Consider the following 24,636-nt stretch of genomic DNA (forward strand, 5'->3'; position numbering starts at 1 on the left):
AAAACGAAAAGTATACGCATGGACCTATATTAGCCCACAGGCTGAGTACGAGGGAACGCTAAGGAGATTTGCTGGAAGGTATGGGTCAAGCCTCGTCAATATGGGCATCCCGTGGGAGGAAAGAATTCAACACTTTTAAAGGAAGAAAAGAGCATACGATTTGGAAGAGAGCAGTGCGGAGGTCAGGAAAATCCAAGAAGGATTCCATTACTTAACAGCTGAGCTGAAAGCAGGATGCAGAATCAGAACCTCCATTTTGAGGGAGCCCTGGCTACCCAGTACTATTCACTGATGAGGTCAAGGCCAAGCATCGGACTCATCTTGGATGACCAGTGCCTGGCATCTAGGACTCAAGGGTGTGTTTCCTCTTCTCTGGGTCAGGGAGTGAGCTGGGCTGCTCTCAGAGCCAGCAGTCAGCCCGGCGAGAGGCGCACGGAGCCCACGGGGCACTGGGCCAATGGCAATCGGCTCATCACAACGTGGGCTGGCCGCTCGCTTCCCTCCCCTCTGCCCCCACGAGGTACGAGAAGTACCTAGCCACACCTGAAGGCACCTGCATTTATATTTTGGGGTCTCCCCTGCACTCAGGCACAAGCCTGCGTCCTGCTGTCCCCAGGCCCGGGGGGAGCCTGCCGAGCCCCAGCCCCTCTGCACTGCCCCCTCCCAACGGCCCCCAGACCGCCAGTCCGCTGCCTTCGGCACTGGGTACCTGCCGAAATCCCATGCTTGGTTCTCTACTGCTTCTCAAGTCTTGAACGGTCTAATACGGTGTCTCCCCCTCCCCCAGACTGTAAGTCCAGAAGCAGAGAATCAAGCCTCGTTCTCCTATTTTCCTGCCCCCACCCCTGCTGGGTAACCCCCCCCCCCCCCATCAGCAGGACTCAAGTACCAGCCACACAAACTCTGAGCTGAAGTTCGGTCACGCATGACCGATCGGGGTAGCCCCTGGCTTACAGAGGGGGTCGTGGGGGGGCGATCCAAACACTCAGCAGCGACCTCCAAGCAGTGAGCCACCCCCCCCCCCACCCAGGTGTCAGCAGAGGTGGGGGTGAGAGCCCCCGCGGCCTGCGAATCCAGCCCTTTCTGGGGGCGGTGCTACCGTCTCAGGTGCTCGGCCCCCAGCTGTCCCCTCCCCACCCGAGACAAGCCTTGGCTCAGTCATGGGTGAGGACGTCTCCCGTGTCTCCCTCTGTCTGCCCCCTCCCAGCTGCCGTTTCTTCAACGCCTTGTCCGTAAGTTAAAAGCGACACGTATGCCTCCTGGAGCTCACCCTCGGCCGGCAGGAGACGCGAGTGCGCGATCGCGAGCCTTCCGAGGCCACCACGGGCGGTGCCCAAAGGCTCCCACATCATCCCCATCCTTTTCTGTTCGGGACAGATTTAATAAGTGACGGCTCGGGGACCGGCGGAAGGAAAAGAAAGGCAGCCCGTGTGGATCCCGCCAGGATTTCGGCAGGGAACTTTCAGCGGCGGCGGTGGGAAGGTGCGGCCGAGAGCCACACTCAGGCGCGGGCAGCTCCGGCTCCTGGCGGCCCGCGGGGGCAGGGGGAGGAGGGACAGAACGCGGAGAGGGAACGGCGGCCGGCGAACACGCCCCCACACTCACACCACCTTCCCGACGGATCCTCTTTAAACCCCGACGAAAAGTTACATAAGCACCAAACACACAGCGCCCAGGTGGGGCAGGAGCACTGAGCTCCGCCCGGGGGTGTTGAATTTAGCAAGAGGCCCCCGCGGAACAAAGCGCCGGTTCGGCATCAGTCTGGCAGACGGAGGAGACAAAGCGTCAGAAGGGGGGCGGGGGGGGGGGGGTGGGAGAGCCGCACACCCGGGAACGCACAGTCATCACGCGCTCGGGAATCCGGCTCCGGGGGGGTCGGCTTACTTGGCCCCGAGGGGTCCCGGAGGTCGCCTCCTGCGGGCGCTGACGGCAGGTGCACGACGCTGGCCGGCAGGACGCTGGTGCCGCAGACACGGGGCTCCCAGCTCTGACGGATGCTGCCGCCTGCTCCAGAGGCCCATGAGAGAAGGGGTTTCCCGGCCCCCTCAGCACAGGCGACTTCCAGGGCTCGGCTGCTCCCCGAGCCGCCGCCGCTGCCCGTCTGCAACAGATGGGGACCGGGGCTGGGCGTGTTCCCAGTCCCCAGAGCGGCGCACCAAGCGGACGGCAGACAGCATGAGCCGGCCCGGCACCGCGCGGGCGAGGGGAGCGGGTGTGCTGCTCAACACGCAGGCAGAGCGCGGGCAGATCCCCTCAGCGACGGGACTGCAGCCAGCTGTCATCACCACCTGTGCCAGGGGCTGCCGGGGAGGCGACTCCTTACTACACAGCAAGGGAGCGGGAGGGAGGGCCGAGCCAGGTCTCTTAAAAAGACAGGCGGCAGGACAAGCGAAGGCAGCAGAGGCCGACGATGATGCAGCAGCAGCGGCCCCGAGGCCGGCAGAGCCCCCTGGGCTGTCCCCCTCCGCCCAGGCCTGCGAGCTTCCGAGCGAAGGGCTCGGTGGCTGCAGAAACCCCGACTCCCTGGGGATCCCCGCCCTTGGACTACGGAGGATGCAGTTTTCTCTCCGGCAGGAATACTGGCGAAGGCCCTTCCCGAAGGCTCTGCTAGGGAAATTCCCATGGGAAACCCGGTCCCTCAGCCCCACCCGCGCAACCTGCAGACACATCTGGAAGGCAGTACGGGCCTCGCCTTTTTTAACCCTGTCTTATTATCTGTAATCCTGACGCTCTGACATCGAGGCCACCCCCCCCCCCCCCGACCCCGGTGGGACTGCCCTCCCAGGGCGAGCCGCTCCCTAGAGAGGGTGCACGGCTCAGCTGGGAGCACGCCCCTCAGACACACGACGGCCCATCCAGAGTGCACACAACCTGAGCTCCTCTAACAGCTTCGCGCTCTGAGCCACTATGCTTGGCACACTAACCACCTGGATGCAGGGCCCGCACAGCCGGGGACGGCCGTCGGACCCAGAGCCCGCCGAGCCCAGCCAATCCCAAACCCCCTACCCTGCCTCACGCGTTCCCTCCCGCAGAAACCGTGATAGAGCCTCCTGCCTCCACCTCCCTCTCACGCCTTCTGCCTCCTGACCCAGCCCGGTGCCTCTCTGCGTGGTCCGGCGTGGCGTACGTGCCTCCTGTTTCTAGGGATCCGTGAGCATGGGAGACTCCTTCCTCCTCGACAGTCACGTGGGTGTTTCCCCTACCTGATTACAACAAATCCCAAGTACCCTGAACACGCTTCCCCGGGGAGCGTGCAAGCCAGTTGGTAAGAAAATGGATCAGGAGAAAATGAGGGTAGGGCCCCCCGCTGGCCCGGTCCGTGGTACGCGTGACTCTTGATCTCAGGGTTGTGAGTTCGAGCCCCACGCCGGGTGTAGAGATTACTTAACATTTTTAAAAATCTTTTTATTTTATTTATTTTTTTTTAAAGGAGAGGGGTGCCTGGGTGGCTCAATGGGTTGAGCGTCTGACTCTTGGTTTCAGCTCCGGTCACGATCTCACAGTTGGTGGGGTCAAGCCTCGAGTTGGGTTCTACGCTGAGCATGGGTCCTGCTTGGGATTCTCTCTCTCCCGCCCTCTGCCCCTCCCCCCCCCCAATAAATAAACTTAAAAGAAACTCATAGTACTTTTTTTTTTTTTTTTTTAAGGAGACAATGAGGGTCCTCACTTCAGACCCCTGCAATGGTTATCCTCAAATAAAATTTACTCAGGACTTCAACTTTTCGGCGATGGAGAAACTGCTTCGAAAGATAGCGAGCGACTCATTGCTACAGGTATTCAAGCGGAGGAGAAGTCTTCTTTGAAGAATCTATTCTTTGATTCTATGACAGGATTTAGGTGGCAGATCCGTGGTTCCAGAAAGGGGGGCTAATTGAAAGGCAGGGTAGATGGATGTGGAGGAGGGAAGCTTCATAGGAAGAAAGTAACGTCACGTGGCTTCCAAGGCTCATGAACAAAGAGGCAACTGACTAAGAGTTTGGGACTTCAGGAAACTTCTAATAGGGTTGGAAGCCTGCGGCTTTCTTAAGGTCACTTTCTGCCCAGAGGGTATGGGGCAGTCGCTGTTTATCCAATGGTCCCTTCTGAGGCCAGAGAGATCATAGGAGTGGGCACAGTGCCAGGGTCTTCCTGGGCACCGGGAAAGCTGAGCCAACCTGAGACAGTCACCTGAACCGGACTGTTTTCTTGCCTGAGGAAGGAGCGATGCGTTACCTAAAGGACCTCTGGGCCCTCTCGGACCTAAACACACACATTCTTGGACAACAGCTCGGATCCAGACCATCTCTCTGAACCTCAGATCTCCCTCCGAGAAAACAATCGCCCTGCCTGTCTCTCAGGGCTGCTGTTGGGATAACGGACGAGGAAGCATTTGGACACAAACAAGCAGCAGCTTGGGATGTACGGGATCATTCTGGAACCAGCGGGCTATACTAGTGTAAACTCACAGTTTAGCAAGAAGCTGGTACCATTTAGCGATGAGCAAAGTGCCGTCGCCCTGCGGCCAACCCCCTGGCTCTGGCACTCGGGGTCCACCGGGGACCCAGCCAACCACAATATTTTCTCCTGCTGCTTCTGGAACTAGCCTCGCTGGGTTAGCTGGGCTTGTTTTATTTTCTGTGCGCTTTATTCCAAAGCATACACATAGGCCTGCGGAAAAAGCCTAATTAGTTTTGCTTGGAATGGCTGGAGATGCCAGGGAAGCTGGGTTTCACCATCCAAAGTGTTCAACTTGGAGACAAGTTGGAGCAGCTGGGCAGCTGCTGTCGGTCTTTGGAGACAGTGCGCTGGGAGACAAGTGCCCGTGCATGACTTACGGGGGTGTGAGTGACTTTGTGCAGCCCTGACTGCCAGCGATTCCACGTCTCGGGTCCCCGGCGTCATTATGCAGCAGAGATCGAGGCGCGCAAACAGCCCCACTCCAGCCTGCGAGCTACCAGCCACGAATACGGTCACTGTTTTCACCTGCATCCACTGCCACTCCCAAACTCTCCGCTGCACCCTGCGAACCCTGCTTCCTCTTCTGGCTTGGAGCTTTTCCACGATCGCCACCCTCCCCCCTTCCCCCCCCCACCCCCGCCCCTGCCTTAGAGAGCGCAGGTCGGCTCTCCTAAAGGAGAGGCCAGGAGATCAAAGAGCTCTGTAGAACACCGGAAGACCACTGCCGGCCCAATCTCTGGTCTTGGGGATATTCCTGCCTGCGGCCCATCCCCTCTGACTCACTTCCCCTGCGCTAATTAATCTTCGTAAACACGGCTTTCTGAGCATTACCCGTAGCACCCTCCCCAGACCAAAAAAAAAAGACAATGCAAAACCCAAACAAGACGACCAGAAGGCTAGCTCCATACTGCCTGCAGAACAGACCACGTTCTGCAGGAAGGGAAGGAAATCAGACCCGTGAGAGCCCGGCCCACAGCCACCCCACCTTCCAACCGCTCAGGCTTGCAGAAAGCTGTCGCCCAGAGTCCTCGCCGGCCCCTCAGCACCCCCACGCCTGCACACAACTGCCTCTACACTTCCGCACGCCTGGTTTTCCATCAAAATCCTGATGGGTCTCGCACCGCTCCCCATGCGCTTCCCTGACCTCGATAGGTTATCACCCGGCCTCTCCCTCGGAATCGATTTCTTGAGTATATTTTTAGTGCTTAGGGTATTGACATACGCTATCTCAACTTGCACAAGAGGTAAATGGGTAAAATGATACTTCTTTTTTTTTTAAATCAATAAGGAAATTGTCGCTCGGAGGGGCTGAGTTGCCAAGGTTACGAACACGTTCAGTCGCAACGCCGGGATTTAATCCCGGGTGCGTTCAGTCGCGAGCCTGACTGTGCTCCACACCGTGCTAACAGGCCCACACCCCCTTTTGCTTGTTTATTTTTGCTTATTTGCATCTTCTGGTTTTTCCGGGGCAGGGGCTCGTTCATTGCTCGTGTGACTAAAAAGCAGAGGGTTCGGGGCGTCTGGGTGGCTCAGTCGGTTGAGCGTCCGACTGGGGCTCAGGGCATGATCTCGCGGTTCGTGAGCTCGAGCCCCGGGTCGGGCTCTGTGCGGACAGCTCGGAGCCTGGAGCCTGCTTCGGATTCTGTGTCTCCCTCTCTCTCTCTGCCCCTCCCCTGCTCGTGCTCTGTTTCTGTCTCTCAATAATAAATAAACGTTAAAAAAAAAAAAAAAAAAGCAGAGGATACGCTCCCTCTTGAAGTTGGAAAGTCCCATTTTAGGGGTCCCCAAGCAAATCCGCAAGGCACGTGAAGGTTTATACACCGGGAGACAGACTCTTGCACACGCAAGAAGGGGATTATTGTCAGATGTGATCTGCCGGAGTCACGGGTCCTGGTGCGAGGACATCGCGGCATATCAGAGCAAGGCCTTCAAAGGCTACAAATAACCAGGGAAACGTGGCAGGAAAACCCCAAACCGTTCCCTGCATTACCTCAGCTGTGTGAGTGCCACAGAGGACTGGAAACACGCGTCACATGTGAGTAGAAGGGTGCCTTGCCCCCGGTCACGGGTAACAGACCGGGGTTCCAGCACAGGCCCTTTGCCAAGTCCCCTGCCGCCTCCAGCCGCGAGCCTAGACGTCACACGCCGCATGCCAAGCTCGTCCTGAGCCGCCGCGGCAGGAATGCAGCCACAGCCCTAACAGCAAAGGGCCCCACGGCCCCACGTCCGCGCTGGCCACGGCGCCAGGTCTATGCGTCACCCCGCTTGTGGAAACCCAAAGACCGACGGCGGCCGCCCAGCAAAGCCTATCTCCCTCCTTCCGTAGGTGGCCGCGGCCGGCCCTGTGCTCCGGGTGGCAGTCCTGGGACCGGCCAGATCTCTGCCCAGAGGAGCCCAAGGCACTGAAACCAAAGGGTTCCCTGGGCCCAGTGCCCAGCTCCTGGCCGCACTGGCTGCACTTGTGTTTCACTCAGGAGCTCGGCAGCCCAGAAGAGGGGACATGGGAAGGCCTCGGCACCGTGTTGAGTTAGCCATCCGCTGGGAACGGTGTCAGAGACGTACAGGGTCAAGCGGGGATGTTGACGGCGGTGGCACTTGACCTGGGAATCTCATTCCTACAAACAGCCCGAGGCCAGCGTTCCCGCATCTATTAAGGCGCCGCGGACACGCTGGGGACAGCTCGGTAGCTTCTAAGACACCCCCCCCCCCCCCCCCCCCGTGACCAAGAGGACCGCTCAGCGCTTCCAACATCCTTAGTGAGATCTAGACCAGAAGCCTTGTTAATCAGCTCAAGAAACTTAGAGCTCTTTCCTCTCGGTGAAATGAGTGGTGTCCAAGGTAAGCTAAGTGCTGGCTCGGGCTGGCTCAGTTAGGACCGCGGGGGCTGCGGGACCCTTGAATGAGCCAGCTAGAGAATCTGCTCAGAAGCAGTGGCAAGACGTGCCTTGAGCTACAAGGACACAGGTTGGACCCGCGCCTAAGATCGTCTGGGGTGGGGGGGGAGGCGGGTGGCAGACTCTGGTCTCAGATTTCCTTTCACTGAAAACACTGCCTGGATGGGGCGCCCTGGGTGGTTCGGCCGGCGAAGCATCGGACTTTGGCGCAGGTCATGATCTCACAGGTGGTGAGTTCGAGCCCCGCGTCGGGCTCTGTGCGGACAGCTCGGAGCCCGGAGCCTGCTTCGGATTCTGTGTCTCCCCCTCTCTCTGCCCCTCCCCTGCTCACAAACATACTACCTGGTACTAACACTGTTGGGGTGTGTGCAGAAGCAGGGGACGCACGGCCTTATCTACCTCCCGTACGGGTACGCTGCTATTTACCAAAGTACCCGGATGTTTGCTGGCTTAGAACCGTGTGTCTCACAGCCCCTCGCGGACGCCTCCGGCCAGGCGACCTAGAAGCTCGGCAGGTCCGGGACTGTAAACGCACGTGGAGCCCTTGGGCTCTCCTGCCCTGCTTTTAATGGAGAGGAACCCAAACCCAGCCCAACCCCTCAACAGGTAACCGTTTCTCTAACTTTCGCAGCCAAGTTCTGGACTCTCGAAGGTCTTCGGAGACAGGCTACTGCGTGGAGCTGCACGTGTGGGGAGACGGCGCCCAGGCCCCAGGGGCCCACCCCCCAGCCCCCAGTGTGGAGCGGGGTCCCGAGCCCCCCATCCACGGGAGCCCCGTGTATACTGACTGCGCGTGCGTGGGCTGGAGCCCGTCGCCTGCCCGACGACGGACTTGCAGCTCTCAGCTACGCCAATACGTATTACGAGCTCGAAATCCCACGCGACCCCCTGTGTCGTGCCCCGGGCCATCCGGCTGGGTGCTGAGGGGGCCAGCAGCTGACCAGCAAGGGCTCCGCCCTGCCTGCTGGAAGGCGGGGCTTATTCGTGCGGCCCCGTGGTGACCTCTCCTGACTGTCTGAACAAGTCCAAGGTGAACATGGTGCAAAGAACAGATGGTGGGAGGGGAAGGATGCGCCAGTGGCGCCGGCGGCCAAAAAGGTGATGCACGCTGCGGGCTCACCGGCGGCCTTGGGGTCAGTAAGACACACACACACACACACACACACACACACACACACACACGCGCGCACGTCTAGGTATCTGTCTACCAAAGCCCACACAGACCTCTCCTCCTCTCGGGGTCTGCTCTGAGCCCACCCCCCCGTACAAAGACCTTCCCGTGCCCCCTGCCTGGTTCCTCCAGCATCCATCCCGTTAACTTCCAGGGCCCACCCCATAGCTCCGAGGAGCATACGGTATTTTGAATACTGCCCGAAATCTAACTGGATCTCACCCAGGTTCACTGGCCGACCAAGGAGGGCTCTCCTCAGACCCAGGACGCAGGAGCGTGCCATCCGGGACGCGAGGCCTCACCTTCAAGACAAATGGCCCGGCACTTGAAAGCCCCTGTCGTCCTCTTTCCTTTTGTAGTTAAGAGCAGGACGTGCTTCTCCCTCGGTCTGTCGAAGGTTCCCACAGCCCCCCACCCCGCGGCTCTCACTCGACCTCTTGTTGGTCCCTCTCTCAATGACAAACACCGTTGCACGGAGCCCCCAACTACAAGACACAAGAGAAACAGAAGACAGACCCCCAGCCTCGGGGACTCGAGTCCCGCCTGGGAGGAAAGTCATGGAGACAAGGAAAAGCAGGCTGAGGGTCAATGTCATACCTCACGCGGTACCGACGGCGGCCTCTGCAGAAGTTTCCAGAAGGAAGTGGCGACTTTGGAAGACAGTCATAAAAAAGAGCTCCGTGAAAAGAGCAAGGTTGAAGCTGAGGGTTTGAGAGGTGAGCAGGAGCGGGTTAAGAAAAAGAGGCATGGGAGAGGGTCCTGGAATTTGTAAGGCTCCCTAGTATGTGGTCCCTGGACATTCCGCGAAGGTTCCGGAAGGCTCTGGAAGGCTTGCAGCAACCAGATCTTCTATGTAAGCCCGAAGCCGGGCTGGGTACATCCCCAGCCGAACGCTGAGGGGCTGAGCTTGGCCACCTCCGGCAGGTGCTCTAGTTCTGAACGTCTGTGACCTAAAATCGCCTCAAAGGCACCGCTGAACAGAAGGCTCCGGGCTGCCCAGGTGGCAGAAAGCAGGCAGCTCCCTCACACACACCAGGCTCCCCGATTTAACTGAAACCAACACAAATCACACCGGGGCGCAAAGCAATTTTTCCCTCCAGATTGCCCTCTCTAACCATGCCCCGAAGCGTGTCGCCTCTCAGGCTGGATTCATCTTCCTGGGCATACGGCGGAGGAGGGTAAGAGCCTTCACCCATCCTTGGACGCGGCTGCTACTTTTCTGCGCGTTCAAATTCCGGTTCTGCCATTTCCTGGCACTGAGACCTCGGACAGGCACCGAACCTCTCCGGGCCTCCATTTCCTCTTCTGTAAAATGGGGATTAACGATAACCGCCCCCGCCCCACAGGGTGGCCGTGGGCGTCGCGTGGGCACGTACGTCTTCTAGATACAGAGACCCTGCCTGGCGCGCACGTGCACTGAGCGAGCGCGGGCTCAGTTTCAAGGACGTGCGCGGGGCCTGGGAGCTGATGGGAGCCAGCAGCCCGGGAGGCAGTGCAGTCCGCTTCAACGACACGGGACGCCAACGTCAAAGGGGCCCCACGTGGCCTCTCACGCTACGACGACTGCCATTGGAGAGACAGCCACCGACACCGAACCTTAAGGCAAAGTAGGAAATGGTGGCAGGTAATCAAGACACACGCCCGCGGGGTGGGGCGGGGGCTGGAGCCGGGCTGTGGGGGCCCATCGAAGCCTCCAGCAACGGAAGGGGCAGTGGGGCCAGGAGGAGGGCTTGGAGACTGCCGCCCCCTCTACCCAACCCACCGACCACCGTTTAGTGAGCCTTACCTGGCGCGAACCCTGCTGCGGCCCCACGGGGACAGAGGAGAAGCTGAACACGGTCCAGAACATGTTCGTGTGGTGAGCTCGACGGATGGGTGTTCAGTTTGCTCAGAGAGGACGGGACTCCGGGCTGGGGGGTGGGGAGTGGGCCGGTAGGACGTGGCCAGCTGCCCCAGTCAGTGATGGGGTGCCGGGGGGCGGGGGACAGGGACAGCCACCCCACCACGCAGTCAGGCTCCCTTTTTTCTCACAAATGGCTCGACGGGACGGACGGGAACAACGAATCCACGGCAAAAAAACCTGCAGCCCTGATTTAACAGAACAAGACCAAAACAACCAGGCTCCCACATTTACCAGCCCGGGGAAGCTGAGCTTCTGCCAAGCGTGGGGCGTCACCGTGGGCACCTAAGTGTCCTTAGGACACCTCACGGGAACCCGGTCTTCAGCTCCCCTCGCCCCCGTCTCCTCCCGCGCCCACGCCAGGAGGAATGTGCCTTGGCTGCATGACCTCGCGTCGCCCGGGGGCAGGAGCCCGGGCCCCAGCCGGTGACGGGCACTGGGGTGCAGGCCAGCCTTCCCACGTGGCCGGGTGTGGCCCTGGTGCGCACCTGCCTGCAGACATCCCCATGAAAGTTGGAAGAACGGGAAGGTTCGCGTATCCAGGACGTCGGTTGAAGGAATTCTGAACCGGGGCGCCCGGGCGGCTCAGTCTGTTAAGCGTCCAGCTCTTGATCTCGGCTCGGGTCACGATCTCACGGTTCGCGGGATCAAGCCCCGCGCTGAGATGGAGATTCTCTCTCTTCCCCTCTGTCTGCTCCTCCCCCCCCCCAAAGAAATACGTAAACTTAAAAATAAAAGGAATTCGGTATCAGTTTTTCTGAAAATTGAATAAACGCTAAAACTTAAGCACTTCAGCAATTTTATTTTTTTTATTTGAGAGAGAGAGAGAGAGAGAGCGCGCGCACGCGCAAGTGGGGGAGGGGGCAGAGGGAGAGAGAAAGAATCTTAAGCAGGCTCCACACTCAGCGTGGAGCCCAACGTGAGGCTCGATCCCACGACCCCGGGATCGTGACCTGAGCCAAAATCGAGTTGGATGCTCAACCGACTGAGCCCCCCGGGCGCCCCAAAGCATTTTAACAAACATAAAAGCAGTGTCTCCGAATGCATTATACCCTTCTTCGCTGTGATGGGCTGAATTGTGTCCCCCCCCCCCCCCCCCACAAAAAGATATGTTAGAGCCCTAATGCCCAGAACCTCCGAAGGTGACCTTATTTGGAAAGAGGGCCTTTATAGAAGTAATCAAGTAACAGTAAGGGCACTAGGGTGGCCCTGGTCCAATACGACTGGTGTCCTTACAAAACAGCAGAACTTTGGACACGGACAGACTCGTAGAGAGGGAAGAGATACGGGAAAGACGGCCATCTAGGAACCCAGGAGACGGGCCTGGGACAGACCCTCCCGAGGGCTCTTAGGGGAGCAGGGCCCTGCCCACGCTTGCATTTCAGACTTTTGACCCCAGAGCTGGGACAGGACAGATTTCTGTGGTTCCACCCCCCAAGCCCCCACGTGTGGTGCTTGGTTACAGCCACCCCAGGAAATGCAGACACTTGCTTTTTTTTCCCCTTCATTTTTTCAACAGCTTTATTAAGTCGGAGTCCACATACAATAAGGTCGCCCGTGTAAAGCGCACGTTAAGTCGTTTTGAGTCTATTCACAGGGCTGTGCAGTCGTCACCACAGCCAATTTCGGGACATTTTCATCCCCCCCGCCCACCCCTCGAAAGAACCCCCATGCCTGTGAGCCGTCACTTCCACGCCCCTGTCCCCTCCCCGGCCCCCGGCGACCGTTGAGCTACTTTCTGTGTCTGTGCACCTGCCTTGGGGGACGTTTCCTATAGATGGAGTCATTCACCTCGTGGGCTTTTGTGATGGGCTTTTCCTTTCTTAACCGGAATAAGCCTAGGTATTGAAACGCGGGTCAGCACCTTCCACGGGAACCCCGCTGGCTTTAGGACCAGAGTTTGAATCCGTTCCCTACTGTCTCGCTCCGTGATCTTAAGGTGTGTCTTAGCCTGCCTGACCCAGAGGCCCTCCCCCTGTGGGGGTCGACTCCCTGTAGCTCGGCGGGACAGGGGCTGATTCAGTGACGGCACGTGTGGGGGCCTGCCCCCACTGGTTTTAGTGACAGTCCCCTTCTCGTGCCTCGAAGACTCCTTGCCACTCTGTTAAAGTTGTCACTTAATGCAGGGACGGCACTGAGGGCCCTGGCCCGGCAGGCCCTTCTACTGAATTCCCCCAACTGCTGAGCGTTCCCAGTAGTTGACGAAGAGAGGTTTTACGTTGGGTAGCCCGGTGCTAGCTTCTGCACACCAACAATGACTGTTCTGACTCGATTCCACCGGCCCCGTCCCCCCCATCAGCTTCTACACATGTTCTCGTTTCCAGAGACTTCTCGTCGCTGCCCTGTCTCATGAGGAGCCGCGGGGCCCAGTCGGGGAGCCCGGCCACCATCCACGAGTCTGTGACCAGCTCGTCCCCCACTTGCGAGCTCGCCTGTGTGCTGACGAGGCAGAGGAGAACAACTCACCGAGGGCGCGGCCCCGTCATCGGGCTTAGTGACCCAGACAGGCCACCTGAGGGCCGGGAAGGAGCTGCGGTGACAGGCGGGAGAGCCAGGGCCAGGCCGGATGCAGGGAAGGTCTGTAACATGAATCCCGGGGGGGCTCCGGCCCCGCTTTGTGGGTATTCACCACAGCAGTGGGCACGCAGCCCTTTGCCACGTCAGCTCTGACGAGAAAGCAGAACCAGAGGAGATGTCGTCTGAGGCTATCAGAGGCCTCACCTCACCAGAAGCTTCACAACTGAGCGACATCAGAGGCCGGGGAGGGACCGGGGGAAGAAGTGACCCCCTCCGTCTGTTTCTTGAGCTTTCTTAGCCCGATCCTGCACCTCCTCCAGGGCGCCTGCGTGGCTCAGTCGGTTGAGGGTCCAACTTCGGCTCAGGTCATGATCTCGCGGTTCAAGAGTTCGAGCCCCGCGTCGGGCTCTGTGCGGACAGCTCAGAGCCTGGAGCCTGCTTGGGATTCTGTGTCTCCCTCTCTGTGTGCCCCTCCCCAGGCTGTGCTCTCTCTCTCTCTCTCTCTCTTTCAAAAATAAACATTTTTAAAAATTAAAAAAAAAAAGAAAGAACTTCCAGGGCTGAGAACAAGGGTTCGGGGGACTGAAATGCACTCTAATTGAGAACCAGCAGCTCGTGGAAATAAGCCTGCTTATTCGTGGCATGATCTGTACTCAAAAGAGAAGGTGCCTTTGAGAAGGGAAATACGAAGTCAGGAATGTGAGCTTTTCCTTTAAGAAGGAATCAGGTTTGGGGCGCCTGGGTGGCGCAGTCGGTTAAGCGTCCGACTTCAGCCAGGTCACGATCTCGTGGTCTGTGAGTTCGAGCCCCGCGTCAGGCTCTGGGCTGATGGCTCAGAGCCTGGAGCCTGTTTCCGATTCTGTGTCTCCCTCTCTCTCTGCCCCTCCCCCGTTCATGCTCTGTCTCTCTCTGTCCCAAAAATAAATAATAAAACGTTGAAAATAAATAAATGAACATTTAAAAGAAGGAATCAGGTTTTGGGCGCCTGAGTGGCTCAGATGGTTAAGCCTCTGACTCTTAATTTCGGCTCAAGTCATGATCTCATGGTCATGAGATCGAGCCCCACGTCTCTCTCTCAAAATAAATAAATAAACATTAAAAAAAAAAAGAAGAAGAAGAAGAAGAAGAAGGAATCGGGTTTTGAATCAGAGCAAACTAAGAAGCAATCGCTTGGACTTTGGAGGCTCAAGGGCAACGCAGTAAATTGCCCTTGGTCCAGAACATTTATAATATCCCATGACTCAGAAGGCTTCTCAGCTGGAAGCTTCCTATCTGGCTAAGGTCAAAGGTCACAGCACAGGCTGCACTTTGCTCTGGGTCATTCTGCCCGTCTCCTGACATCCAAGTTCTAAGAACATATATATGTGCTGGGATCACGCTGCTTGTGTTAACACCCAGGGGTGTGAAACGCACGCCAGACGGCCGCAAGAAGCCCTCAGGCGTGGCCAACTGTACAGGCCGTGGTAACTGCTGGCCCCGGGGGGCCCCTCCCTCTGCCATACAACCCCCCACCCCTGACGTCAGGCCTGGCCACGTGGCTCGATTTTCTCAGGAGGACCGCATGCCGCTTCCCGAGGGAAGGTTCAGAAGCTGTCCCCGTGTTCCAACATCGTCTCTTCTCCCTCTGACAGCAAGGACTCAGGGATCGCTGCTTCAGCCCGGGTGCCCAGAACAAACCGGACACGGCTGCCCACGAGGGACACACAGCCGGGGAGAGAAAGAAACCGCTGTCATTGTATCGTTTGTGACCCCAGCATCGCCTCGCTGACGCGCACCCGCTGTTTTTCTGCCCCTCCTTCTGTCTTCTGAGCCCCTTCCCTGGCCCTGTGTGAGCTCAGTGTAACTTGCTGTGGTTGAAAATGTTGTTTACTTGGCCTACGCACCCTGTCACGCTATTCGAATCAAGTTTGGATTGAAAGGGCCTCTCGGAGACGGCCCTGAACCCACACACAGCACGATTCAGCAAACTCATTTTCTATTACTCCCCAATTATTGATACTTTATTTATTTTTTTAATGTTTGCTTATTTTTGACAGAGAGAGACAGAGCGCGAGCAGGGGAGGGGCAGAGAGAGAGGGAGACACAGAATCCGAGGCAGGCTCCGGGCTCCGAGCTGTCCGCACAGAGCCCGACGCGGGGCTCGAACCCACGAACTTGAGATCATGACCTGAGCCGAATCTTTCCATAAATACAACCTTTAACGTAGAGCCGGACACCAGACACGTGCTTTCTCTTGGCTGAGTGACTCCAACAAGCACATACCAGACCCTCATGATGCACCAGGCCCACGGGGGACAGGGGCACAAAGGTGAAGTCCTAGTTTCGGGAAAAGAATGCAGCCGAGACAGGTGTGTCTCTGTCTGTCTCTCTCTGTGGGTCTCCTCGGCCCCAGCCTTCGATGGGGATTTGCTTGGTGTATCCCGTCCTCAGAACAAATGCGTTAGGTAAAGGGACACCCAGAACCAGAGAGCCTGGAACCTCACCTCCATGCCACGCCGAGCCAGGCCACACTTCCTGCCCCCCACCCCGGGACTCCTTCACTTCCCTTTCCTGCCCATAATTGCCTCCAAACAAAAATGAGTAACCAAGCAATCAGTTTATCCTTGGCCAGTGGATACAGCGATCAACTTCCTCTCGGTTTGCCCAGGACTGATCAGGTTTTAAAACAGAAAGCCCCACCTTCCAAGAAATCTTCCGTCCCCAGTGAACCCGGACAGCTGGTCCACCTGACAGACAGAGGCTCTCTCCCTGTGCCCCCCCCACCCCCTCCCCGGAGATCGTGTGCACATCCGTGTATCTATCTACACCACCGGCCCGACCTCCCACACCCACTGCCCGACCCCCCCTTTCCGTCTCCCCTGACCTCCAGCTCCATTAACTGCTTCCATTTTCCAGCCCCTTGGTAAGAGAGGAAATTCCCGCCCACCTTTCCCTTCCTCTGTGTTTCATTTATTTGATAAAAGTTAGCCCTAATCGTCAAATAAGAAGAGAGTCAGGGATGTGGGTTTATCAAGAAAAAGTAATTACTGTAGGTGAAAACAAAATTTCAAAGTGAACTTAAGGATAAATACCAGGGTCACCACATCCCCAAATCTACCGAGATCTAGAAGGCCCCTTTGGAATTTCTAGAACGTTCCCCATGTATCTCTTTTTCCTCCTCTAAACAAACCCACTTTTCATAAAACACAGCTTTAAAGATACACAAAACACCACTGCAATTGTATTTTGTCTTCTTTTTAATGACTGCATTCATTCATCCCTTCATTCAGCAGAATGTTTTCCCAACATTGCCAACGTGCGTTACGGCAGAGACCGTGGCCACGAAAGGTCACGTTTATTTATTCATTTATTTTAACGTCTATTCATTTTTGAGAGATAGAGACAGAGCACGAGTGGGGGATGTGGGCTCGGAGCCCGGCACAGGGCTCGATCCCACGAACTTGAGATCGTGACCTGAGCCGAAGTTGGACGCTTAACGGACTGAGCCACCCAGGCGCCCTGAAAGATCACGTTTAAAACCAAAGGCCACTTCAACTGCCCATCGGCCAACAGAAATCAGGATCAGAGACAGCTTAAGATGAGAAGCTGAAGCCAGAGAAACGGGGAAAGCAGCGGTGGGGGGGGTGGGGGAGAACACTAAAGACAAGTCATACGTTTGGCTCCAAACCCCCTGTATCCCACGGGCTCTCAACCTCAGATGCACATCATCTGGGGAATTGGGAGAAAGAAAGGAAGGAAGGAAGGGAGGAAGAAAGAAAAGAAAAATCCCAAACCCTCAGTACCTGGTCTCAGAGTGTCTAATCCAATTCACCTGGGGTGCGGCCAGGCACTTGGGGAGTTTTAAATGTCCCTCGGGTGAGCCTAACGTACAGCCACGTTCGAGGAGCCCCGCAGCAGACCAAGAAAGATAAAAACACAACGGGTTACCAAGGTGCTCATTTTACGCAAAGAGAAAATAAACCAGTTCCTGGGAAAAGTACAGCTGTTCCTAACACACATTTCGATAGAGACTTCTTGAAACCTAGATTCCTGTCGCCTTTTCTGGCATGGCTTCCAAACCAGGCCCCTACACCCCCAGGGAGCCCCAGGGCACCCATCCCAGGGCTGTTTCCCCCGAGGCTACTCGAAGCCTGTGCCGGCTGCCCGCCCCGTAGCAGGTGCAGTGAACCCTGCCGCGCACTGCTCTACCCGCCCTTCTCGTCCAGTCTCCAAAAACGCTCAAGGAATGATTCATGAGCTCACCTTAGGACGGAGGAGGGCACAGGTGGATCGGGGGGCTCTGGGCACCAACTACTCTTTTTTTTTTTTTTTTTTAATTTTTTTTTTTCAACGTTTATTTATTTTTGGGACAGAGAGAGACAGAGCATGAACGGGGGAGGGGCAGAGAGAGAGGGAGACACAGAATCGGAAACAGGCTCCAGGCTCTGAGCCATCAGCCCAGAGCCCGACGCGGGGCTCGAACTCACGGACCGCGAGATCGTGACCTGGCTGAAGTCGGACGCTTAACCGACTGCGCCACCCAGGCGCCCCAGCCAACTACTCTTTCAACGAGTGGCGATGAGCCCCTGCTGCCGACGAAGAGCCCCAGCCCGGAATGAGCACAATTCCTTGTCCGTGGGTCTCCATGCTTTCGTGGGAAGACCTGCTTCTCCTTCCCATGGGGCCTCGAGACAGGTCCCGAGGGTCAGAGAGGCAGCTTAGCGGTCCCGAGAGGCGGGTACTGGTAAGCACATCAAATAGCGGCCGGACAAGTAAGTGGGGGTGGGGCTGGGACAACATCCGATGCACGAGACCTAGTACAGATCCTGATGAGCAGTAGGTGCTCGGCAAACATCCCATCTCCCCGCGATGACCGTGCTAGGAAGTCTGGTAAAGCAAATACGAGAGAAAGAAAAGCACTTCCGCAGCCGAGGACACGTACAAACCGACACTGGGCCATCTCATGTCTTCCTTATTCCTTTAAGGGCCTCGGCCTCAGCGAGACATTGACACGAAACTGCAACACGCGTCCTCACGTGGGGGCGTTCCGAGCGCTCTGACGTGTCCTGCGGATTCGGGGACGGGACCGTAAAAGGCCAGGCAACAAAAGACAAAAACAGAGACACTGGACTTCTTCAAAACTCAAACCTGGCGGGCTTCAACAAGGCACCAAAGGCGTGAAAGAGAGCCCACAGAACGGAAGAAAATATTTTCAAACCGTGTCGCCGATAAGGGATTTGTATCCAGACTATATGCAGAACTCTCAAACTCCACGGTGAAAAGACCACCCAGCTTCAAAACAGGGACAGGATGCGAACAGACAACGTCCCCAAGGAAGATTCTACAAACGGCCAAGAAGCCCAGGAAAAGATGCCCGACAACGTGGGTCGTTAGGGAAATGCGAACCAAAACCATGGGACACCCCCACTTGACAACCCCTAGGACGGTGGCAATGAACAGACAGACAGTAACAAGGGCTGGTGGGGACGTGCAGAAGCCGGACCCCGCATATGCCACTGGGGGAATTTGAAACAGTAAGCCCATTTGGAAAACTGGCCGCTGCTGAAAAAGTTGCACGCAGAGTTGTTACTACGCGAGCGGCAATTCTGTTCCCGGGTATAAACCCAAGAGAAAGGGAAAGCCTATGTCCGCACAGACACTTGGATGTGAACGTTCACAGCGGCATGATTTCGTAAGAGCCAAAAGGTAGAAACGACCCAAGTCTCTTTTAACTGATGAACAGGTCGGCAAAAGGAGGTCTATTCAGACCAGGGGACATCGTGAAGCCATAAAAACGAGTGAGGTTTTGAGACCATGCCACGACGTGGATGAGCCACGAAAACATCATGGTAGGTGCCGGAAGCCACTTGCAAAGACCCTGTAGGATTCCATTTTCGTGCAAGTCCAGAACAGGGAAATCTATGGAGACAAAGAGTCGTGTCAGGGCTGCTCAGAGCTGGGAGGGGAGGGCTGGCGACAGCGATGGCCTAAGGGGTTTCTTTTGGAGGAGATGAAAATATTCTAGAAGTGACGGTGGCAACGGTGGCACAGAACCGTGAATATACTAAAAACCGCTGAAGTGTGTACCCTCTATGTGGGTCACTGTATCTCAATAAAGCTGTTTTAAAAGGGCGCCTGGGCGGCTCTGTCAGTTGAGCGTCCGACTTCGGCTCCGGTCACGATCTCGCGGTTTGTGAGTTCGAGCCCCGCGTCGGGCTCTGCGCAGATAGCTCGGAGCCCGGAGCCCGCTTCCGATTCTGTGCCTCCCTCTCTCTCTCTGCCCCTCCCCTGCTCACGCTTTTTCTCTCTCTCCCTCTCTCTCTCAGAAACAAACATTAAAAAAAAAATTTAAAAACTAGAAGGTGTGTGAAGGCCCGCAAAACAACAACATAGCAACGACGCTGAGACTCCTGTGTCACCGGACTGGCCAAAACGATAAAGGGTGGCCACAGACTGTCAGCAGGCCCGTGGGCAAACGGGCCACAGCCGCTTGCACACATTGCCATCGGAAATGCAAACGGACACAACCCTCCCGAGGGGAATCTGGAGATAGCTAACAGAAGCCCACCTGCGCGCATGTGAGCACACGAGCAGGCCGGGCTCCCTGCAGACAGCATCCGTGTCTGCGTCCGGGCCACCCTCCGCCCTCCTCACCTGCACACGCGTGTGCCTGCCAACAGACCACCCGATGGGCTTGGCTCAGTGCGCTCAGGGAGCGGTCGGCGCATCGCCGGCTCGGCCGCGGTCACTGATGCCCGTCAAGGAGGCAGTGAGTGAACAGTCAACCACAGCCCTGGTCGTGCAGAAAGCAAAAGAAACACAGGAAACCGAAACATGCCTGAAAGGGAAGGGGCTGGGACGGCGTTTGGGAAGATGGGCTGCGATTATGGGAAAGGCAATGAGAGGACCTGCTTTTCCTTAAGGTCAGAGACTGTCTTTTCCTCGCGTCACCATGTGGATCCTCTCAGGACCCAGTGTCCAGCAGGGAGAATTGCAGGTGCAAAGGCCCGGGGGCAGGAAGAGGCCGGAGGAGGCAGTCCCATCCATGGCAAAGCAGCGGCCCGTGTGACTGAGCTAAGTTGATGAGGTCAGAAGGGTGGCGAAACCATGCTCAATCTGAACCCTTCAGGTCACCAGAAGGACGAGGGCTTTCACTCTGAACACGACAGGGAGCCACTGGAAGGTTCTAGCAGGGAACACATGATCTGACGTATTTTAACAGCATCACTCTGGCCCCCTGTCGAGAGCAGACAGCTGGGGGCAAAGGTGGAAATGGCCTTCAATTCCAGGTTGGAGCCAACCAGGGGTGATGGGGAGGCAAGGAGAAGTGGGCAGGAAGCCCTACTCATGGAAGAAAAAGGAGAGGAAACCAACGGGGTCCTGGGGGGAATGGCCCCAAGGCCCCAACAAGGCGACATCCCCACATCATGGGCTCCCAGCCACTGTCCCAAAGCTTAGTGTCCCAGACCATTTCACAACAGAAGCGGAGAAGTGGTCACTGATCATACTGGAAGAGTCCATATAGACCTCAAGCATATAGAAATAGTCAGAATAAATATTCTTTAAAGATGAGAGGCCCTCCCGAGAAAGGGGGCAATCGTGAAGTCGAGAGGGGGACAGAGAAGAAGAGCTAGAAGGTTCTGAGGCTCTCGCCCATAGTGAGCTTTTAAGCCTCAACGCTATCACTTCCCTGTAAGGTGCTAACGGTCCATTAAGCACTGTCTCCAGCTAACTGCCCTGGTCCTCCTCCACCTCCAGAAGGCCTCTCCTGAAGGGTGAGGGTTGGGCCCCTCGGTTCCCCACCCCCTGCAGCAAAACCAACCCTAAGTCGGATGGAGGAGAGACCTTCATGAGGGCAGGGCTAGTGTGGAAACCAGGGACGGAGTCTCTGCGAGGCTCGGGGCCCTGGGAATGAGCACAGGCCAAGACAGGGGGGCGTAAGGAGCAGGAAAGCCACACGGTGACACACTAGACCCAAACCCAGAGGAGGAAGACTGGAGGCCAACTCCTGTCTCGGCGGAGCGCCAGGCTGGGCTGGGGTGGGCGGGGCTAGGGCAGGCACAACCCAGCGGCACTGTTCCACGGACCGCAGAGGGCCTGGTGTCCCCTGGGCTTGGGCGGCATCGCAGCTCTGCCAGGCTTCGCCTGCCTGGCCTCCCTCTGTCCCCCGTCTGTCCCCTCCGCGCACTCTGCCTGCGCAGCCTTAGGCTGTCACCTTGGTCTCGGGTGAGCACGTTTCCTGGACATGTCCCACTTGGCTTAATTGGAGTCAAGGTCAACAAGAAAAAGAGTGGGTCCTTGAAGTGCCAAGTCTGTAGACTCGCGGCCGCCAGATACATTAATCAGGCCATTTCCTAATCTCCTTGGAGTGGAACACCGTGTGCTTAAATGCGTCCGCCCCCGGCCACCCGGCGCTCACTAGACCAAAATCTACAGAGAAAAACATTTTCTTCAAGAATCAAAAGAGTGGTAATTTTCTCAGTCATGAGCCAATTACAGAGAATGACAAGAAGAAAGAAAGAAAGAAAGAAAGAAAGAAAGAAAGAAAGAAAGAAAGAAAGAAAGAAAGAAAGAAAAGAGAAAAAGAAAGAAAGAAAGTATAAAGAGAAGAAATCAAACGATGATTGACAGAAAAGCAGTGTGGCATTGGCAAAGCCACCAGACTGGGATTCACCCACAGGTTTGCAGTTAAGGAGCCATCAGCAGCCCTGTGCACAAATTCCCTCCCCGGCTCTTTGGGCCTCAGTTTCCCCAGCCTAGACTATGGTCCTTGCATCTGTTACTTCTGTCACTGCTCGCTCAGCAAACTCGTATTCGGTGCCTATTACGCACAAGAAGAGTAGCGTTTACGGCTCCAAAAGCTTTGGACACGCCTTGCTCACGTCTGATATTTTAACACTGCTTCGTCGTTACCAAATGCTCCACGGACACCGTTTATCCCTACGACAAGGGAGCAAGGGCAGGAAAGAAACCATGCCTCGTGCTTTGGTAATCACTAGGGGAGGAAGGCGTTGGAAGACCCGGCCCCTACTCGATCGGCGCTCCTGGCTAGAGCTCTGCCCGGACCTGAGGGGCCGAGCCGCAAGCCGTCTGTCACACCTCCGATGTCACTGAGCACGGGGAGGGGCTCGTGCCCCAGGGAGATCCGGGCACGGAGCCTGGGACACCACGTGGCACAGGCTGCGTGCCCTCTAGAGCTCTGGGACACTGCGCACGCCCAGCGATTCTTGGAAAATGGGGCGGGGAGAGTGGCTCAAGAGGTGACTTCCTAAGGCATGTGGAGGCCAGGTACCTATCGGGGCCCTTACCTGTCAAATGTGAACATGAAGTCAGTTGGAGAATGTCAAGCCCCATAGGAAGAGCAAGCGAACGTATGACTTCGAGACGTCAGGTCAGAGCCGTGAGTGTGCCCCCTGACCCCAGAGGGGCGGTGTGGGGTGATGCCTGTCGCACGGTGCGGTGACGGGGGAGGGGGAGGAAGCGGAGACGAAGTCCAGTTTATAAAACGTTCCCAGGGCGCCTGGGTGGCTCATTCGGTGAAGCGTCCAACTTTGGCTCAGGTCATAATCTTACTGTCGGTGAGTTCAAGCCCTGCGTCAGGCTCTGTGCTGATGGCTCAGTGCCTGGAGCCTGCTTTGGATTCTGGTCTTCCTCTCTCTCTCTCTACCCCTCCCCTGCTCGCACCCTCTTTCTGTCTCTCTCAAAAATAAATAAACATTAAAAAAAAAAAGAAAGAGAGTCTCTAAAAACATTCCTAAAGCTCAGTGATAAGCCCTCTCCATACAAATTTCCTTCTTGAGCGACTCCTTGACCTTCAGAATTCAGGGGCGGGCACGTCTTCGGGACAGAGGACAGGGAAACCGTGGGATTCCCTTCCAGGTCCAATTCCACAGACAGTGCTGTTTGGATTGGCTCCACCTTGACTGACAAGTCTGGTTGCATCCGTGCGGGTTTATGGGCCCACACACCAGCCATTTAAAACACACATGTCTACACAGGCAGACGCTTCCACATTCGTGCAAATGTACGTATGTGTGCCCGCACTTACGTCTGCAATGCCGTGGTACACCTACAGCCTCGGATGCAGGTCTACCTACGCACATACGTGTGGTACACGCAGACAACTGATGGGCCACGTGCCTAGAACCTAGAACAAACTCTAAAGCTGGCATCTGAAGGCAAATGGAACCCAGAGACAGGGCTGTATTCCGTTCTGTTAAGTTCTAAAGCTTGTATACATCAGACGCGGCCTACTGGCCCCGCGGGCCTGCCCTTCCCAAGAGCGGCGGCATTGAAAAGTTGTCCAAGAAAGGCTGAACTATGTAGGACATGGCTGTGGCTGTTGCTATGTTTCTCGAATGTGTTGCCCTGCTGTTGTTTTCCCCAAAGTTTAATAAATTATGTCACCCACAAAATAATCGTTTCTGGAGCAAAGCTGAAGTGATATCTTGCTGGTGTGCTTCCAAGGAGAATGAATGGATCTGTCTTTCTCCTTCCAGGATCGGGGATCACGCGGCCTGTCTCTACCCACGTGGGGGTGAGGCCGCCCAAGGAAGTTTCGACTGGAACGTGAGACCGCTTATTACCAAACAAATTAACAAGATAAATTCGTGGAATCAGCAGACTCAAGGTCAGGAAGACTCGGGCCCCATTCAAACATCTGGACCGAAGCCGATGCTCTCTCTGATGAAGAGCAGATGGAAATTCACCCTCGTCACATCTCCCGTCAGCTGAGGAGCCATGACCTATGGCGCCAACGCCCTCCGAGTTGGGCTTGAGGTGGAGAGACACAAGACCTGGGCCTCAGGAGGCTCACAGGGGCCATCTAGACCAGACCACGGCGGGGGGGGTGGGGGGGGGGGTAGCAGTGGGAACATGGGTACTCCAATCTGTGGCCTTGGCTCCGCCTTTGGCCGTGGACAGGCTGGCCGAGAAGCTCTTCAACATTTCAGATTCCAAGCCCTCCTCCGGAACCTCAAGTCTTTGTGGGGGGGAGGGTGGGGAGTGCAGGTGGAGGGAAGTCATGGAGGAAGGAAGCACAGAACCCAATCCTTCCATTTCCCGGGCCTTTTCCAAGGGCCTACACCCTATAGGACGGGGAAACATAGGGGTGTGGTGGGGCCATGGGAAAGTTAAGGCGGCTCCCCTCAGAGGTCCGGACTCGGGTCTGGCGTCTACTGGTGACCTCTGGGCCTCAGCTTACTCTTCTGTAAGATGGGGAGATGCTACTAGACTGTCTCATCTCCGACACCAGTCTAGCTCTCAGCTCCTGTCACGGAGGTCAGTGGCGCTCCCGGAGGAGCTGGAGGAGGGCCTCCATTTACCAGAGGGGCAAGACAGGACTAGGCGGAGAGGGGGTCATGCGACAGCAAGAAGACCGTCACACCTAGGTGAGGGTATCTCTCCGAGCAGTGTTTTTCAAACGCTGGCCCCTCCGGTAGGTCATAAAATGACTCTAAGTGGGCCCTCCACACTAGTTTTTTAAAACGGAAACACGACAGAGTAGAGAATACCACCAGCCACCGGCACCGAGTGAGCAGTTGAGAAGCTTAAGCCATTATTGTTACTGTTATGTCTGTTGTAGGTCCTGGTGCAAACAAACTCACGAGATAAACTCCCTGGGAATCAGCAGACTCACTGAAATACACTTGGGTGTGTTGGGGTCGATTGTATCTATTCCACACTGGAATGAAAGCCCCTGGGTTGGGGATTTCCGACAGTTTCGTCAACTGGTAGCC

General features: G+C 56.6%; 1 protein-coding gene across 5 annotated transcripts in view; it reads right to left on the bottom strand.

The window, feature by feature from the left end:
• The window catches only part of PRKAG2 (protein kinase AMP-activated non-catalytic subunit gamma 2), a 263,354-nt gene that overhangs the window by 211,110 nt on the left and 27,608 nt on the right, over positions 1-24,636 (bottom strand). Inside the window, exon 1 of one of the 5 annotated variants that reach the window (XM_045496235.1) lies at positions 1,885-1,994. The exons of the other annotated variants lie outside the window; for them this stretch is intronic. The gene's annotated coding sequence lies outside the window, so the exon portion shown is untranslated. Of the gene's footprint in view, positions 1-1,884; positions 1,995-24,636 lie in introns of those variants that run through there. 5 annotated transcript variants of the gene reach the window in all.

This window comes from Leopardus geoffroyi, chromosome A2, assembly GCF_018350155.1.
Source record: "Leopardus geoffroyi isolate Oge1 chromosome A2, O.geoffroyi_Oge1_pat1.0, whole genome shotgun sequence".
Classification (NCBI taxonomy): Eukaryota; Metazoa; Chordata; class Mammalia; order Carnivora; family Felidae; genus Leopardus; species Leopardus geoffroyi.